The sequence below is a fragment of the Octopus bimaculoides genome, chromosome 16 (genome assembly GCF_001194135.2).
Source record: "Octopus bimaculoides isolate UCB-OBI-ISO-001 chromosome 16, ASM119413v2, whole genome shotgun sequence".
Taxonomy (NCBI): Eukaryota; Metazoa; Mollusca; class Cephalopoda; order Octopoda; family Octopodidae; genus Octopus; species Octopus bimaculoides.
In genome coordinates this window covers 33,696,279-33,705,141 of record NC_068996.1, presented here as the reverse complement: position 1 = coordinate 33,705,141, position 8,863 = coordinate 33,696,279, and the positions used below count along the sequence as shown (strand labels likewise).

The window sequence follows — 8,863 nt, the reverse complement described above, 5'->3', positions numbered from 1 at the left end:
GTGTATAAGAGTACATATAAGACTGCTTTTGAAGAGTCTGGCATGCATGTTATTGTCTTTGTTTTGAACACATCCTGTATTGAGGTAAGTACATTCCATCCTGTCCTTATTCCCTTTGAGATTTCAGCATCCATTCTCAGTGCATACTCCTTTACATCCTCGATTTCATTGGCCTTGTGTTTCATCTTATAACTGTATATATGTTTTGTTTTCATGTAGTTCATTTTAAAGTCTACTGCTAAACCAGAGTGTCCAGTTCAGTCAGTATGGTCTGCAGCTGGTCTGTGGTTTTAGTGTTGAGTATAATGTCATTTGTAAACCAGATGTGTGTTAGCTGCACACCATTGATGTTCATACCATCTGTCCAGTCAATGTCCCTGATGACCATTTCTTGATATGCAGTAAAAATCTTTGGGAAGATAGTATCTCCTTGCTTGTTACCCTTCCCAATTGGAACTCTTACTGATGGTGATAGCAATACTATATGTGAGCAGTTTGATGTATTGCGCCACAACACTGCATTCATTTCACTGATGTCAAAGGCCTTTTCTTAATCAACAAAGGTGACACACAAAGGAAGCTTGTATTCATTATTTTGTTCTGTGAGCTGTGTTAAAGTGAAGATGTGATGTATTGTACTGTAGTTCCTACAGAAACCTATTAACTCTCTCAGCTGTTTATTGTTTAGGTGTTTTGATAGTCTGATGACTATGATCTTTGTAAACAGCTTATAGAGGTGGAGTGATAGTTTTTAAAATCTTTATCATCCTTCTAATGAAGCAAGATGCTATTTGACTCTTTCCACAGTGAGGGTGTTTTTACCCTTCTTCAAATTGTAGAATGAAGATTTACCACAGCTCTTCACCTCAGTGTCTTAACATCTCTGTTGTGATGCCATATTTCCCAGGAGCTTTGTCTGTTTTTGTCAGTTTGAGTGCATTTTCAGTTTCACTGATCAAAATAGGTGGAATTTCTTCCAACATTTGTGGCAATGGAGGATTGAGCTTCCCTGATGATTTAAAAAGGCTGGTGTAGAAATTTTTGCATACTTCTTCCATCTTCCCTTTGTGAGCCCATCCTTGTTCTTAAGTATTGCCACCTCTGATCTATAGAGTGCCTGCCCTCTCCTGCATTTTTTTTAAACAAAGGAAATAAGTGTTTCAAAAACACCATGCAAAGGATTAAAATTCTGACCATATTATCAATTGTCTTTTTCAATTTGTTTATTATCTCCTGTAATGTTCTTTTTGATCTTACTATCTCACTACTTGACCTTATTACTTGTTCCTATTTGTAGGCAGCAGACCTGACCAAACCAATAGATAAAAGGATTTATAAAGGAACATTCCCTACTTGTCATGACTTCAATCATCAGTCAGCATCATGTGAGAGTGTCTTGTTGTTAGTTGGCTTTACTGCTGGCCAAGTTCAACTTATTGATCCTATTAAACAAGAAATAAGCAAGCTTTATAATGAAGAGGTAGGTTACAGGAGACTTTGTTTCAGCTTTTAATGACCCCTAAAATATGCATTGATATTAAAAAAGTTTACATTAACTTTATTCTTTGAGATTTTCAGTAAATTTTGAACAGCTAAAAGTATTGAGCATATATTTTATTATAAACAGAATTGTAATTCCATAAATCTAAAATCAGTCATAGCGATAAAATAAAGTTTTTCACTGCACACACAAACACACACACAAGTGCGCGCACACTCACAATCACAATCACGCGCGCGCGTGCGCACACACACACATACACACAGCTATATTTCCAGCTGTTAGGTAGAAAATCTAGGTTTCTGATAATTTTTCTATTTAAGCAGCGCATATGTATGATGAATTCTCTTCTTGTGAGAATACTTCAAACCCATAGGTACAAGTTTTCAGATAGTAATTTGCATACTCTGAAACAAATTGTGCAACTGTGTATTTGATCTGGAGATGGCTAGTACATATGCTACAACTTTTTTATCTTATCTCTCCCATAGCTGTCTTTTCAGATAATGTTAGTTGCTAATTGTCTTCGAGCTGTCATTGTTTACAGTGGTCAGTACTGGTCATTATTAACTAGTACTTTGGATAACCATTATAACATTCACAAGATGACCCTCAGTCACCAAAAACCTGAGACATCAGTTCATAGAAGATTACCTTTGATGACTTATTAGTCACCTACACAGGATATTTGACCCACCTGGTGAAGCTTAGAAAGATCAGCACATGGTAGTTGGTCATTTTTTTTAGGTCCTTATTAATACTGATGGACAACTGTTTGTGTTAAGCAATGCATATTGTCAATAAGTAAAACAACTGCCACAGATAGTGCCAACTAGTTTTAAGCAGGTAATACTAGTTTGGTGTAATTTATTATTATAAACATATCTAAGAAAAGAAAAAAAAAGCATGCATTAGAGATTAACTTCATGGCCAACCTTCATATGAGTAAAATGCAACTTATCAGGTGGTTGATTATTTGTCTATCATTATAAATAAATTTGAGGCTATAAAAAGCTATGAAAGCTGATATTATAACAAAGTAGTGTGAACTGCAAAACATTTAGAGGTTAGAAAGAAACACACTTACATGCATATGTGCACATACATGCACACATGACTGAATGTGTTGTTAAGAACTACACTTTCGTAACCCTGTCAATTTGAGTTCAATCCAACTGTGGGGCATCTCTGAGAATCTTTGTTTTCACTATAGTCTCAGGTTGCCCAATGCTTTGTAAATGAGATTTGATAGGTATTAACTGTATGGAAGTGCCTTATGTAGTGTTTGAGTTCTTGTGCATATATATATATCTCAGTCTTTTAAACTTTTAAACTAGCTCCTGCGGAGGGCTAATTGGGCTTCCAGCTCAAAACTAAAGAAAGCTAAATAGTATAACCGCAAAACATCTATAATGACTATTTGCCCCAGTTGTATTTTATCAGAGGTTAAGGACAGATGAAAATTAATTCTGTAATGCAATCATTCTATTGTGCTAGTCCCAAGTTGCATTCCATTTGTTGGCCAATTTGTCCCAGAGTTCTTATCTCAACATAAAATTTATGAAATGAATGTCTCCCCTTTGATCTGTGATGTCATCTGACAAATGCCAACTAAGATGGTGTGGATTAGCCAAGCTTTACCTGCTAGAAATAGCTACCCAAATGTTTTTGAATCAGATCCCAATGCTGGATGTTCAAGAACCAAATGAAGGGCAAATTTTCAATCCTGGGATCATCCTAATTCCAAAAAGGTATAATATGTTTATGTAAAGCAAATATAGACTGAGAAACAGGGGTCCCAGACAGAAAGATAAAATTATGGTTTTATTTATTGTATTGACAGATAGATGGATCGCTATCCACTACATGCCAAAATAGATCGCTAACCACTACACACATTTTTTTTCTTTACTTGTTTCTCTCCTTGTTTCTTTCCGTGTTCCTTTCTGTGGAAGAGTGTTGGCTCGAAACGTTAAAGACTTTTTCAATTCCCGAGTGTTATACTAATACATCTGTTTGTTTTCTACACCACCTGTCTTCGTCTTTTGTTTTTTTGTGAATTCTCCCTAGATAGATAGATAGATAGCTAGCTAGATAGATAGATAGATAGATAGATAGATAGATATTGTTATAACAGTTTGAATCTTCCCTAATATCTGATGAGATGAGTTTGTTCTACGCACCTACAAAACTTTGATTATATAGAGTGAGTCAAACTATTATTAAAAAATATGTGTAATTCCTAGAAGATTCTTTCATTTGTCCACTCATTTATATAAATGAACATGTGAGTGATTGGATGGTATAAGTGCAGTATGGCTGAATGATTACAAGTTCACTTTGCAGCCATGAAATATATTGCTTGCAAGTGAAATAGGATAGACAGAAACAGACATTGTACAGAAGCCCATCATGTGGATTGTGCCTTGTTACACATTGTCATAATGATTTTTCCCTGAGAAATACATTATAGATATTTGTGCTTGTGGAATACTCAGCCACTTCCATGTTAATCCAGGAGCAGGTAATTTGCTTGATTGAACAACTCAATCCTCACTGCTCAATGATAAAGCTCCATAGTGTGTGCGTGTGTGTATCATCATTTAAAGTCCATTTTCCATGCTTGGTATGAATTGGATAATTGACAAGAACTGGCAAGACCAGGAGCCACACCAGGTTCCATAGTCTGTTTTGGCTTGGCAATGCCCTTCCTAATGTCAACCACTTTACAAAGTATATTGGGCATTTTTTATGTGACATCACCAGTGCTTCTTACATGGCACCAGCACCAATTTTTTCATGTGGTGCTTTGGTTTTAGGATATCAGTTCTGTTGTGGTGTGTGGGTCTTCTTGAGTACAACAATGCATCACATATTCCAGTCCCCTGTCATCTTCAGCATTTTGCGATCAACCTTCAATACTCTGTCTCATATCTTCCTGGGTCTACCTCTTCCAAAACTTCCTTCCAATTTAAGTGATCGGCACTTGTTTGTGCAACTGTCCTCACCCATCAACATTACATGATCAAACCAGCAAAGTCTCCTCTCTTGCACATTGCATGTAGTTCCTCTTATGCCGAATGTTTCTCTCAATATACTAGCGCCCTGTCACAGATATACACAGACATTGCACATCTAGCAGAGCACACCAGCTTCATTCCTCTCTAATCTTTGCATATCTTCTGCATTTAGGGTCCACGTCTCCCTACCATATAGCATTGCAGTTCATACACAAGCATCATACAATCTTCCTTTTACTCAGAGAGAGAGAGAGAGACTTTTGGTTGCCAACAGAGATAAAAGCTCTCTGAACTTTCTCCATGCTGTTTTTACTTTAGCAATTACATTTTATGTACAACCTCCTCCACTGCTAATTTGGTCACCTAGGTAGCAGAAATTATCTACAACTTTCAGAGAAGCTCTGGGACATTTGAAGAAACCAGTTTCCCATGTATCTACTGTCTTTATGGCTCCTGTACATCTTCCATACACAAACTCTACTTTCTCTGTTAACCTTCCTACTACTATTCCACTGCACCTCTTGTGAAGCCATAGCTTGCAATGGGTACACCAAATGGAATTTCTGCCTATACCCTTCCTACATATCAAGCTGGGCCATTTACCTGATGGGTGAAGAGTCCTGTTCAATTTCTTGCTTCCTAGGACCTTGGTCTTTACTAAGTTAACTTTAAAACCCTTTGATTCCAGGTTTTGTTTCCACACCTGCAATTTACTTCAGATGTGGAAACAGATTCTGCTACAAGGGTCAGATCATGAGCATATAGTAGTTCCCTTTGGCTTGTAGTCTTAAGTTTCTTGGCTATGGCCTGGAGGATGATGATGAATAGGAGAGAGCTGAGGAGCAAGCCTTAGTGAACACCTACCTGTACACTAATTTCATCACTGTACCCATGGATAACTCTTACCTTACTAACAGCATCTCTGTAAATACCTTGTATGACTTTAACAAGTCACTTGTCTACCTCTAGCTTCCTCAGTGAGCACCACATCACAGAAAGAGGCACTCTGTGGAAGGCTTTCTTTAGACCAACAAATACCAAGTACAACTGCTTATTCTTAGTGAAACTTCTGCTGCAGTTGCCTGACTATAAAAATAGCATCAGTGGTGCTTCTATCTGGACAAAGCCAAACTGCATTTCATCTAGTCAAATTCTGTTCCTAACTAACTGGACTATAACATTCATCACAACTCTCACCACCTGGTCCAGCAATTTGATGCCTCTGTAATTACTTCTAGCTAAGGCATCTTCCTTGCCCTTGTAGCAGCTGACTATGATGTTGCTATGCCAGTGACTTGGGATTATACCTTCCGGAATAATCTAGCTAATTATACAGGTGACTAGACTGTATCTAGATATTGTAGGCATCTCAACTGTGACTCCTGATGGACCAGGGGCCTTCTCTGTCTTCATATCTTTAATTCCCTTATCTACCGTGCTGCTGTCAACTAGGATAGCTGGTCCCGCTGTTGGGTTCATATGAGGGAGATTCTCTTTCTCCCATTCATTCTCGACATTTAATAGCCTTTCAAGGTAGCTCTTCCACTCCTCTTTGTTTTCAGGATCACGAAGAGCAAGCATACTGTTATCTGTCCTTACATACTTGTCTCCCAGAACATTTTGATTCTCTCTAACATACTGCCTAGAAATCTGGAACACCCCAAGTCTCTGATTTTCCTTCTGTAAGACACTGGCAAACCTCTTCTTTTCTCCTTCTGCCATAGCTAGATACAGCTGATGTATAGCTTCTCTTATAGCTATCTGATATGTTGCTTTTGCTACATCCACTCTTCCACTTTTTCCAAACCCCTCTTTTCTCTTTTATAGCCCTGGTGACCTCAGTATTCCAGCACCATGTCACCTTTGGTTTTTCACCCTCAGTAGATTGTCCCCTAAGAACTTTCAATTGTCATATTGTCTCCTAAGATTGTACCCTAAGAACTTTCAATTGTCTATGTCATATATCTCCATCTCTTCCCCCTTCTCATCAAAGGCTTCATAAGGACATCTCTAAATCTCTAGCAACTTGCAAGATCTGTAAGCTTTCATTATCTCCTTTCCATATTGATTTGTGTCACTGGGTGCTTTTATCTCTAAGTCTGAAATTGCTAACCAGTAATCTATGTTGAGTTGTACATTCTTCATCTGGGAAAGACTTTGCATTCATGAACATCTGCTTGTCCTTGTTTCTGGTGAAGATGTAGTCAATCTGACTAGTGTGCCCATCAGATTAACAAGTGATAAGATGGCTGTTAGGTTTCCTGAAGTTAGTGTTGCAAACTATTAAGTCATTTGCATCACAGAACTTCAGCAGCTTTTCTCACATCATTTCTGTAACCAGGACTAATCTTAGCTTAATAATTCTGCACCCTTCCTACCTCAATCACCTTATCCACCCATTCCTCTGCCAAAAGAATACCTATGCCATCATTACTGCCCACTAAGAAGAACTTGTATCTATCCCTCTTGCTGGTGAGCAGGCTAACTGAGGCTCCCCTCCATTGTACCTCTTGCACACATCGACATACCTCTGCTCAAGCATTTCAGTGATCTCACCTGACCTACCTTGTGCCAATGTTGATTGTAGCAGCTCTGAGATTGTGAACCAGTGAAGCCTGAGATGGAAGTTGTGAGGGATGTTTCCAGCTCAGAAGAAGATCTTTATGAAAGTTTGCCTGAAGGTAGCAGGTCCAACAGCTTTGTGTAAGGAGGTACAGGTTTCAGCAGGGATTGCAATTACAATTTCTTTCAGTCCTGTAATGACTTTTGGATATGCGACTGCTATGGGAGAGGGAAGCAGATAAGGTTGAAGAAGTTTTCAAAATTATTATCAAAGCAACAGTCAGTTTCCAAGATGCAAAAGTAGCTGCACACACGATGATAATATATATATTCTAAATCATTATGAACATCATATTGTAGTCATATATCCGTAAACATCTGTTCTGTTTGCACTCCGTTGCTTACGACGTTGAGGGTTCCAGTTGATCCGATCAACGGAACAGCCTGCTCGTGAAATTAGCGTGCAAGTGGCTGAGCACTCCACAGACACGTGTACCCTTAACGTAGTTCTCAGGGATATTCAGCATGACACAGTGTGACAAGGCTGACCCTTTGAATTACAGGCACAACAGAAACAGGAAGAAAGAGTGAGAGAAAGTTGTGGTGAAAGAGTATAGCAGGGTTTGCCACCATCCCCTGCCGGAACCTCGTGGAGCTTTAGGTGTTTTCGCTCAATAAACACTCACAACGCCCGGTCTGGGAATCGAACCATGATCCTATGACCATGAGTCCGCTGCCCTAACCACTAAGCCATTGCGCCTCCACTCCGTAAACATACACATGTACATATAAGTGTGTACATGGATAATGTATTACATGTAGAAATATGCATGTGGGATCCATAGGCTACTTACATGCATTACATGTACTCTATAACTACTCATTTATAAATACAGTTCACAGATTGTAAAATCATCACAGGCAATATTTGTCTATCTGTGTATATCATCATCATCATCATCATCAGTTAACATCTGTTTTCCATGCTAGCACGAGTTGGATAGTTCGACAAGAGCTTACCAGCTGAAGGGCTGTTCAAGTTCCATATCTGTTTTGTCATGGTTTCTATGGCTGGATGCCTTTCCTAATGCCAACCACTTTATAGAGTGTAATGAGTGCTTTTATGTAGCAATGCCACAGATGCTTTTTTCACTGGAAGATGTTCTTTGTTACTCACAGAAGTAGTCACTCTCTGAACTTTACTCAGCCTATTCTTATTCTAGCAGCTATACTTTCGGAACAACCGCCCCTACTACTAACTTGGTCACCTAAGAAACGGAAACTGTCTACTAGTTCTAGGAATCCCCACTGACATATGAAGGAATCTATTTTTTTTTATATTACTGGTGTTTAATGTACCTGCACATCTGCCACATGTAAAGACTACTTTCTCCGTTAGTCATCCAGTGACACTGTTGCACCTCTTATATATCCATAGCTTGCACAGGGTACACCTTATGGAGTTTCTCCCGACACCTTTTCTGCATATCGAGCAGGGCCATCTCCTTTATCAATATTTTGGTCTTTGTTAAATTAACTCTAAGGTCCTTTGATTCCAGCCTTTGCTTCCATACCTGAAATTTCTTCTCCAGTTTTGGTGGTGATACAGCAATAAGAACAAAGTCATCAGCATAGAGGAGCTCCCAAGGGCAGCCAGTCTTAAATTCCTCAGTTATAGCTTGGAGGACTATGATTAATAAAATGGGAGCTAAGAACCAAGCCCTATATATATATATATATATATATATATATGCATAAACATACATACATATACTTATGT

General features: G+C 38.5%; 1 long non-coding RNA gene across 1 annotated transcript in view; it reads left to right on the top strand.

Moving 5' to 3' along the window:
• The first annotated feature begins 258 nt into the window (after positions 1-258).
• Positions 259-8,863, top strand: part of LOC128249618 (uncharacterized) — a 48,994-nt gene continuing 40,389 nt past the window's right edge. The window contains exon 1 of the long non-coding RNA XR_008265731.1: positions 259-1,480. This is a non-coding gene — a long non-coding RNA (uncharacterized LOC128249618). The remainder of the gene's footprint in view (positions 1,481-8,863) is intronic.